This window comes from Marmota marmota, unplaced genomic scaffold (genome assembly GCF_001458135.2).
Source record: "Marmota marmota marmota unplaced genomic scaffold, marMar, whole genome shotgun sequence".
In the NCBI taxonomy this organism is placed as follows: domain Eukaryota; kingdom Metazoa; phylum Chordata; class Mammalia; order Rodentia; family Sciuridae; genus Marmota; species Marmota marmota.
In genome coordinates, this window is record NW_026000174.1 from 65,452,485 (window position 1) to 65,461,622 (window position 9,138).

The following is a 9,138-nucleotide window of genomic DNA, read 5'->3' on the forward strand; positions in this document are numbered from 1 at the left end:
GAAAGTAACAAGGGCTCATGCTTGTTCCCCTTTGCTAGATCATATAATGGTCTGGCAAGTAATGAGTAATTTGGTACCCATGCCCTAAAATAGCCTGCCAGACCCAGAAATGAGAGAATCTCCTCTTTAGTTTTTGGTACTGGAAGGCTTTCAATAAGGCCTTTTCTATTGGTTGTGATAGCTTTCTTCCCTTGGGAAATGTGGAACCCTAAGTAAACAACCTCAGAGAGAAAGAGCTGCATCTTTTGCAGAGAAACGCTATATCCTCAGTGAGCAAGAATATTCAGAAGTGTGGCTGTGTCAGACTTTGAGGTTTCTAAAGAGGGACTACAGAGGAGGAGGTCATCAACATATTGTAGGAGGACTGAGTTGGGACATAGAGGGAAAAAATCCTCAAGATCTCCAGCGAGGACTTGTCCACAAATATGTGGGCTGACTCAAAACTCCTGGGGCAGGAAAGTCCAGGTTAGCTGTCAGGAATGTCTAGTCTCTGGATCAGTCCAGGTGAAGGCAAATATGTCTTGGGATGAGACAGATAGTGGAATCGAAAAGAAGGCATCTTTAAGATCAATAACTGAAAAACAGGGGGAGTTTGCAGGAATGGAGGAAAGGATAGTATAAGGGTTTGGAACTAGGGGATGTATGGGCCTGATTGAAGAATTTATTAACCTTAAGTCCTACACCAAATGGTATGTTCCTTTAGGCTTTTTTACTGCTAAAATTGGGGTATTGAATGGAGAGTGTGTGGGATGGAGGAACCCCTTTCTTAGTAAGCTCTGAATGATTGGCTTTAGGCCCTTAAGACTGGCCATTGGCAGTGGGTATTGGGCCTGGTTTGGGCAGTGGTTAGGATCTTTAAGATGCACTTCCACAGGAGAGCAATTTGCAGAGGACGGGGTTTCAATGTCCCATAAATTGGATCTACTATTTTACAGGGGAGGGGAAAATGTGTGTTCTGGTGGTTTTTGGGGTCTCCACACCAGACACAAAGAGATAAAGTCTCTTCTTCATTGGGGAGTAAAGCCATGATGAAGATATGAATAGGGGAGGACAATAAGGGTAAGGTTATGGAGGCCTTCAAGATGGATAATATATCTCTTCCCAGCAAGGGGACCAGACACTGAGGCATAACCAAAAATGGTGTGAAAAGAAGAACTCAGATAAGGAGCAAGTGAGGGGAGGAGTTCTGCGTGGGATGATTGTTTGATCTCCTACCCCAACAATAGGATATTCAGAGGGATAGGTAGTTCCCCAGAACTCTCTCAGAACTGAGAATGTGGCCCTGGTGTCTACCAAAAAGTTTATGGGATGCCCATCCACTCAGATAACCACCCTGGTTTCCTGCTTGGTGATTGAATAGGTCAGGACAGAAGACCCAGGGCCCCATCAATCCTCAGCTGCTAGGCCCAGCAAGTCCCTGGCAGGGTGACTGACCTCAGCTCCCCTCTGGGAATTGGGGCAGTTCAATCCCCAGTGGCCAGGACGTCGGCATCTGGGGCATGGTCTGGGTGGTGCCCTGGGGTTAGGGCAAGCCTTAGCCCAATGTCCTTCATTACCATACTTAAAGCAGGGCCCAGGGGGTCCTTGTTGTGGGAATTGTTGTCTCCCCCTTTCCATAGTTTGGAAGGAGCCCTGTAACACCTGAGCCAACATCTGGCATTTTTAGCATTTTGCTCTTTCATCTCTGTTGTGATAGACGTTGAAGGCCATGGCCAACACCTCCATCTTGGGAGTCAAGGGTCCCTTCTCTAATGTTTTTTAGCTTTGTCTGGATGTTGGGGTAGCTTTGTGAGAAAAAATAGGTCATAAGAAGTTGCCTCCCATCTGGGGATTCAGGGTCCAAATTAGAGTACTGAAGGAGAGCCTTTGTTAGTCAGTCTAGGAAGGCTGAGGGGTTTTCATTCTTCTTCTGGATGACTTCCTGGAGTTTATCAAAGTTAATAGCCTTTTGTGCTGCCACCTTTGGGCCAGCTATCAGACAGGTAATAAGGTGGTCCCTGCGTCCCAGGTCTTGGGGGTCATTAAAATCCCAACAGGGGTCTTGGTCTGGAACCGCCGGGGCCGCTAGGGGATGGTAGGCATCAGTCTGATTAATCTGGTCTGTATAGGCCCTAGCCTGGTCCCAGACCCTTCTCCTTTCCTTATGGAGGAGAATATTGGACAGAATCATATAGATATCATGAAAGGTGAGGCTTTAGTTTTGAGTTAAGTACTGAAACTCTTTAATATAAGAGACAGAGTTTGCAGTGTAGGATCCCAATATTTTTTTCTACTTGAGAAATGTCAAGCATAGAAAAAGGAAAATAAATCCTTAAAATCCCATCTGGCCTGGTGACCTCTCCAAGGGGGGGGGGGGCACAATATGTGAAGTTTGAGTCTGGTGATGAAATGTGGTGACTTGTGGGTTAGGTGCTGTATTAGCACGTGAATGGGTGGCTGATCAGGTGGCGGGTGGACTAAACTGAGGTGGAGGGCCTGGGGTGGAAGGAATGGAAGCAGGAGGAGATTGTGGGGAAATGTTGGGAGGAAGAGAAGGAGGAGTGTTCCCAGAAGATGCCACAGATGTAGAAGATGGGGAAATGGGAGGGGGTAAAAGTGGGGAAAGCGGGACTGAGGGTGGGGGAGAGTGGTATGGACGTGGTTCATCAGCAGGGTGGAAAGTGGAGGCTGACAGCAGAGAAGAGGAAGAAGGGGGAGAGGGTGTGGAGGCAGAGGGTGGAGAAGAAGAGGAGGAAGGAGGCTTGAGACCAAGGAGTAGATGTTAAGGCTTGCACTGGGTGCAGAGATTTGGATGAGATTGAAGCAAGGAAAAAGCCTCCACATAGGAAATCATATTCCACTTCTTTGATTGCTCACAGTAATTAAAAATATCCTGGAGTAAATTGGGATCCAGAGACCCACACATGGGCCAAACCTTTTGGTTGTCTAAGGGGTATGTAGGCCAGTCCTGGGTACAGAATTTTATGAGCCTTTTTGGTTTAATATCAGGGGCCAGGCTCAGGATTTTCAAATTATCTAAGAGGCACCACAAGGGAGAATAGGCCAGGAGGTATGAGGAATTTTCCACGCTGGAAGGGCAAGATGGGAGTCAGAGAAAGAGTAAGAGAGAGGGAGAGAGAGAAAACCTGGGCCAGAAAGAGCTTCCTGGAAGCTCCAGAGTGGACAGAGGGTCAAGTGGGTGTCCCAAAATGGCCAACCGCCACAGGGAAATAGTCAGAGGGAATTGCCAGGTGGTCAACAGGGTAGTGCAATCTGTGAGACCCAAATAGGGCTGGGGCCATGGGCAACCTGACATCAGGAGAGTTTTTCAAGTGGAACAAAAGAGTCAGAAGGAGACTGTTGGAACGGAGGCAGAACTCTGGTGAGACGGATTGCAGCAACTGCGCTAACCCATCCATGGGAGCCAAGAGTGAGGGGAGACAGAGAAGTTAGAAAGGGAGAATTGATCCTAAGTCCCAGGCAGTCAATTCCCAGGGGTAACCTAGCAGAGCACCTGGGGTCCACCACGACCCTGATGGGTCTGGGTGGGGTGCATTCCCCTGCTAAAACACCCAGAGGGATTGCTGGACACTCAACGGCCAATTCTCTCATTCTGGTGAGTTAGCATTCAGGCACTCATGGGATGGGGAACTCACCAATCTTCAAGGCCAGTGGTGGATGTCAGGTGGGCGATCAGAGGAGTGGACTATGACAGGAATGGTTGGGCTCAAAGTTTGGGAACGGGGTTCTGCCTTGAGCGATGGGGATCCCCATCCCAGGTTTAGGCACCAATGTAGGAATGGTGGAAAAAGCTCTATAAACTTAACAAGCCAAAACAACTGTTTACCTGTCTGAGATTTTATTAGCAGAACTGTAGCAGCCAGTCACAGAAGAAAAGAGGGTGGAGAGAGAGAGAGAGAAGGGACAGAGGGAAGAGAGAGAGAGAGAGAGAGAGAGAGAGAGAGAGAGAGAGAGAGAGAGAGGAGGGAGGGAGGGAGGGAGGGAGGGAGGGGAGAGGAGAGGAGAGGAGAGGAGAGGAGAGGAGAGGAGAAGAGAAGAGAAGAGAAGAGAAGAGAAGAGAAGAGAAGAGAAGAAGAGCGGAGAGGGTGGAGGAGAGAGAGAACGGCAAATAGCTTTTGCTAATTTTCCTGGTCATCTAGAAAGTCATTATCCTTGTAATAAGGTTGTTCAATTTGCTCTTGTACTTCATTTATTTTTCCAAAAATTATGTGATCAACCAATAGTCATAGCAATGACGGTGTTTACTGATGGCTCAAGTTCAGGAAAAGCAGGTTTCTATAGCCATGCTCATACTGAAATAACACAGACTTCAAATACTTCTGCAAAATGAGCAGAGCTTCAAGCTCTCATTTGTACTTTACTTCATCTTACTAATGAGCCAATTAATATTTATAGCAATAGTGCATATATGGTTGGATTCGCTAAACATATTGAAACAGCTACTGTTAGAAATAAACCATCAAAAGAACTATTCCATTTGTTCCATACTTTGCAAAAGACAATTCAAATGCATCAATATCCTAGTTTCATTAGTCATATCAAAGCACATTATAATATTTCAGGTTCTTTGGCATCAGAAAATGATAAGATTGATAAACTTGTTGCTGCCTGTCAACAAATGTCTTTATATGATTGTGCACAAACCTGACATTCTTTACATCAGCAGAATGTTTCTAGTGTACATAAAAAAATTTTTATGTTATAAGGGAACAAGCTTATCAAGTTGTTTGCAAATGTCCACAATGTGTTATACATATTCCATCTTCACCAACTGAAGTTAATCCCCATGGTTTACCACCAAATCAGCTGTGGCAAATGGATGTAACTCACATCCATCAGTTTGCAAAAATTGTTATGTACATGTTATTGTTGATACTTATTCTAGATTTATCTTTGTGACTGCCCATGTAAAAGAGAATATTCAACATGTCATTTTTCATTGCATAGCTGATTTTGCTTTATAAGTCTGTCCTTTACAGATTAAAACTGATAATGCTCCAGTTTATACTAGTTCTTTTCAGCAGTTTTGCCACCATTTTCTATTGATCATTAAACAGGCATTCCTTATAATCCTCAAGGTCTAGCCATTGTAGAGCACACTAATTTATATATTAATCTACAAGTACAAAACAAAAAGGGATAAATAAGACCCCACAAAATAACCTTAATCATGCCTTGTTTGTTTCTAAATTTTTAAAATTGTGATTCTGAAGGTTGCACTGCTGCTCAAACATGTCTTCCACTGTAACAGGTCCATTGGGCCTAGTTTGGTGGAAAGATTTACAAATAGGATAGTGGAAAGGACCAGACCCAGTGATAATGTTGGGTAGACATCATGCTTGTGTTTTCCCAGAAGGTGTATTTTGTTCTATTTGGGTACCTGAACATGCCATCAGACATGGAGGACCTGGAGCCAAAGTTCAAACAACTGAAAATCAATCCAGATGTTCCTCCAGCAGGAACAGGAAGCTATCATGGAGGAAAAGGATGAGGAAGGCCCCAAGGGACCAAACATCCAAACTGCCATCATGGAAACAACTGAAGAATCTGAGGCAACAGGCTGTGCAGTGCAACAGGTTGTACACATGGTTCGACAACAAAGAGATATTAAGTCTCCAACCACAATGTCTGTGGCCATGATAGCTCTGTTGAACTGTCAGGTGGGTGGGGTTCATGGAGAAACTTATTGGACCTATTTCCTGGATTCACCTGTAGTGGATCCAGTGATGTGGACTGGAGAATCCATCACAGTACTTACTAATGATTCTCATTACATAGAATACAGATACTCACATTACATCCATCCATGTGACTGATTTTAATTATACTGGCTACAGTGGGAAACTACCTATATGTTGGTCCCATGATAAACATGTTCACTGTTTAAAGGTATCTGTTGAGGAAAAGACAGTTTATGGGGAACCTAGGCTAGCCAATTATACTGGCCCATGGGACTTAATATTATATGTATGGACAGTTATTACAAGGGTTCATTCTCATAACAAGCCAGTCATTTCCACAGAATTTCCACAAACACCTTACTGCCTTCATCATTCTGCAATAGAATTTTGCACCTTTCCTAAATGGATGGAATGTGCAAATGTCTTGCCAGGACAACATAAAGTTTCTAGAAGTGGTGGATATATTTTGGATTTGTCTCCAAGAGTAGATAAAAGACAACTATATAAAGATGCCATGACCTCTGGAGGTATTGTTGGTAATATTCTAACATTCATCAAAGGTGGTATCCAAAAAGATCTCTGGCCCTTAATTGCAGCCTCAACTTTTCTACATAATACAGATGGCCCTATCACTGAGTGTGTAGGCAGGAATTGCAAAGAGGGTTCCTGCTATGGCCTGAGAACCTATGTTCAATCTTTTTATGCCTTAACTGTTGGAAATGTAAGAGTTAAGAAAAAAGGTAGTAAATATCTTGTAGCCTTTAAAAGATGCAATCTAACTAATTGCATCACTAGATTTAACAGACGGAGAGGAACATTATTCTTTCACCAACCATCCTTCGTCCTGAGAATTCCACCATGCGGCCTGTGCAATGGTTTCATTAATGAGGTTCTTGGCATAAAGTTAGCTAGAAGAGATCGAAATAAAACACACAGACTCAGTTACCTTATTTCTATTGCCAGGTCCGAGATGGCTCCCCTCTCTGGCTCCAACCTCTAACCGCCCAGCAGGGCAGCAAGGATTACTCAGGGCTAGCAGGAGAGAGAGAGAGAGAGAGAGAGAGAGAGAGAGAGAGAGAGAGAGAGAGAGAGAGAGAGACAGAGAGACTGTCAGGCAGTAAGCATTCATGGGAATGACTACNGGTTTGTACGGAAACTGCTTGTTTCACTCCGGTAAAATTAAAGATGGTGGCCCCCATGGTCGGCGCGATGATGTCACATTGCCCGACCACCTACTTCCTCATTCTCATCCCGGGGGCGGGCCGACCGGAAGTTTGTGTTCTGGTCAGGCGGAAATGATGACAAGAAGGCGGGCTCATCCCCACCATCTTGATCTACCACATGGGGCTGAGCCCTGTAATATCTATTATCGCCAGTAGATGGAGCCCTGAACTTAGAATTGCGCATGCGACACTCCCGTGCAAAATGATTATTTCTCCTGCAAATGTAACATTTTCCGCGAGGTTTTCGTACTAAATCCTGTGGTTTCAAAGTTTCTTTTATTGCTGCAGCTAGGGCCACTGTTTGTAAATGAGTAGAGTCTATGTCAGAACATAAGCGAATAAACTCGGAAACTGTCCCTTTTTTACGGTGCGGTCTAAGAATATCCTGACAGTATTTATTTGCGTTTTCAAATGCCAATAGCCTAACAATGAATTCGCTTGCTCCCGAGTCCCTGAATGACCTGTGTGCAGCCTGGTACAACTGGGCTATGAAATCTGAGTAAGGTTCACTCGCACCTTGCCTGATTTTGGTAAGAACTAAATTGGATTGGTCCTTGGAGACAATCTGCCTCCAGGCACATTTTGCACAATCAGTTATTTGATTGTATACTACAAAATCAAAATTTAACTGTCTTTCTAGGTCAGTAAATTCACCTGTCCCTAGAAACATTTCTACTGGTGTTTCTATATCCTGTCTTTTGTTCTTCTCTGCCTGTTCAGTACAAAAATCAGTCCAATAAGTCCTCCAAAGTAAGAAATCTCCCCTGCTCAGACAAGATCTGGCTAAGGAAATCCAATCGCTAGGAGGAAGGGGTTGTGAGCAAATATTTTCTATCAGGCTCTGTACAAAAGGGGAATTTGGACCATACGTCTCACATGCACTTTTTAGTTCCTTAATGGTTTTAAAGGGGATTACAGCATGAACTCTAACTCCCTGATCTTGCTCATTAACTTGCTCAAAAATTGGAAAAAGTTGAAAACCACTAGTATCCTCCCCATCTTCCTGTGCTTTCTTAATACCTCGCTGGAACGGGGTAAGAAAAGTCATTGTTAATCCAGTGTACCTGTTAATTTTTTTCCTTTTAGCAGGTACCAGCCGAATTCGAATAGCCTGGACAGGCGGTGTTAAACGCAGCCTGTTAAGATTCCTCTGTAAGTCCTGAATTTCCATGTCTGATTCTTCTCCCTCAGATTGCAAGTCATGGTCAGACTCTGCACTATCGCCATTTTGAATTTGGGTTTCTAAACCACGTGGCGGAGAAGAACTCTGAGCCCCTCTAGGAATCTCTTCTGGATTTTCCTTTGCAGGAAGATCCTCTACCTCTTCCGGAGGGCTTTCTAGGATATCGGAGGTTTCTTCTCTATGATATTCGCCTTGAATCTCCCTGCGGGGTAGTCTGGTCTTGCAAGTTTAAAGTCACATTCCTAACCTACGGTTTGGCCCCTAGAGTTGTCTTTGTTTTTAAATGGCCTAAGGGAAAAGGAATTAACTTAGCCTCAGCCAGATTTTCCATTTGAATAGACTTAATAGCCCTTTGCAAGCCTTTTAACAGGTCTTCAGGGGGCCACGAACTTTGACCCATATATTCAAAAAGACAAACTTCTAGAGCCGTCCAAGTTTTCTGAATACTTTCTATGCCTCCAGGTAGTTCATTTGAAAAATAAATCTTTTGTAACTTTCTTCCTAATTTCTCCCAAGTAGATAAATTTGGAGACTCTTGTTCACAAAACCAAGGACAATATTCGCCTACAATCTTTAAGAATTGTAATAACTGAGTTTTCTTTATCTGTTTTCCTTTCTGATTAATTATACTGTCTAAAATAGTCAGATACATTTCCTTATCCGTAGAAGTTGAATTTCCCATTTTAATTAATTTAACGTCTCTTTCCTTCAATATCTCCAGGTACTTTTGTGACTCTAAATTGTCACCACTTCCTTTATNGAGAGAGAGAACACGCCAGGGAGTAGCCTTTTATTGGGGAACAAGAAATTCAGGGGATAATTCCATCCAATGAAGGTTGAGGGGGGACTGCACTCCAAGGTCAGGGTCAGTGATTGGGCCCCCGGGGTCAGTGGTCAGTCACACCCCCACACGGATGGGTTCTCTCATCAGGAGAGGGCCGGGAAAATTCCGACACAGCCAGAAGCCTCAGACCCAAACCGGGAGTCGCCCAGTCATGTGTCAGGATGGCTTCCCACAGAGAATCATTTTTTAAAAAATATTTTTTAGTCG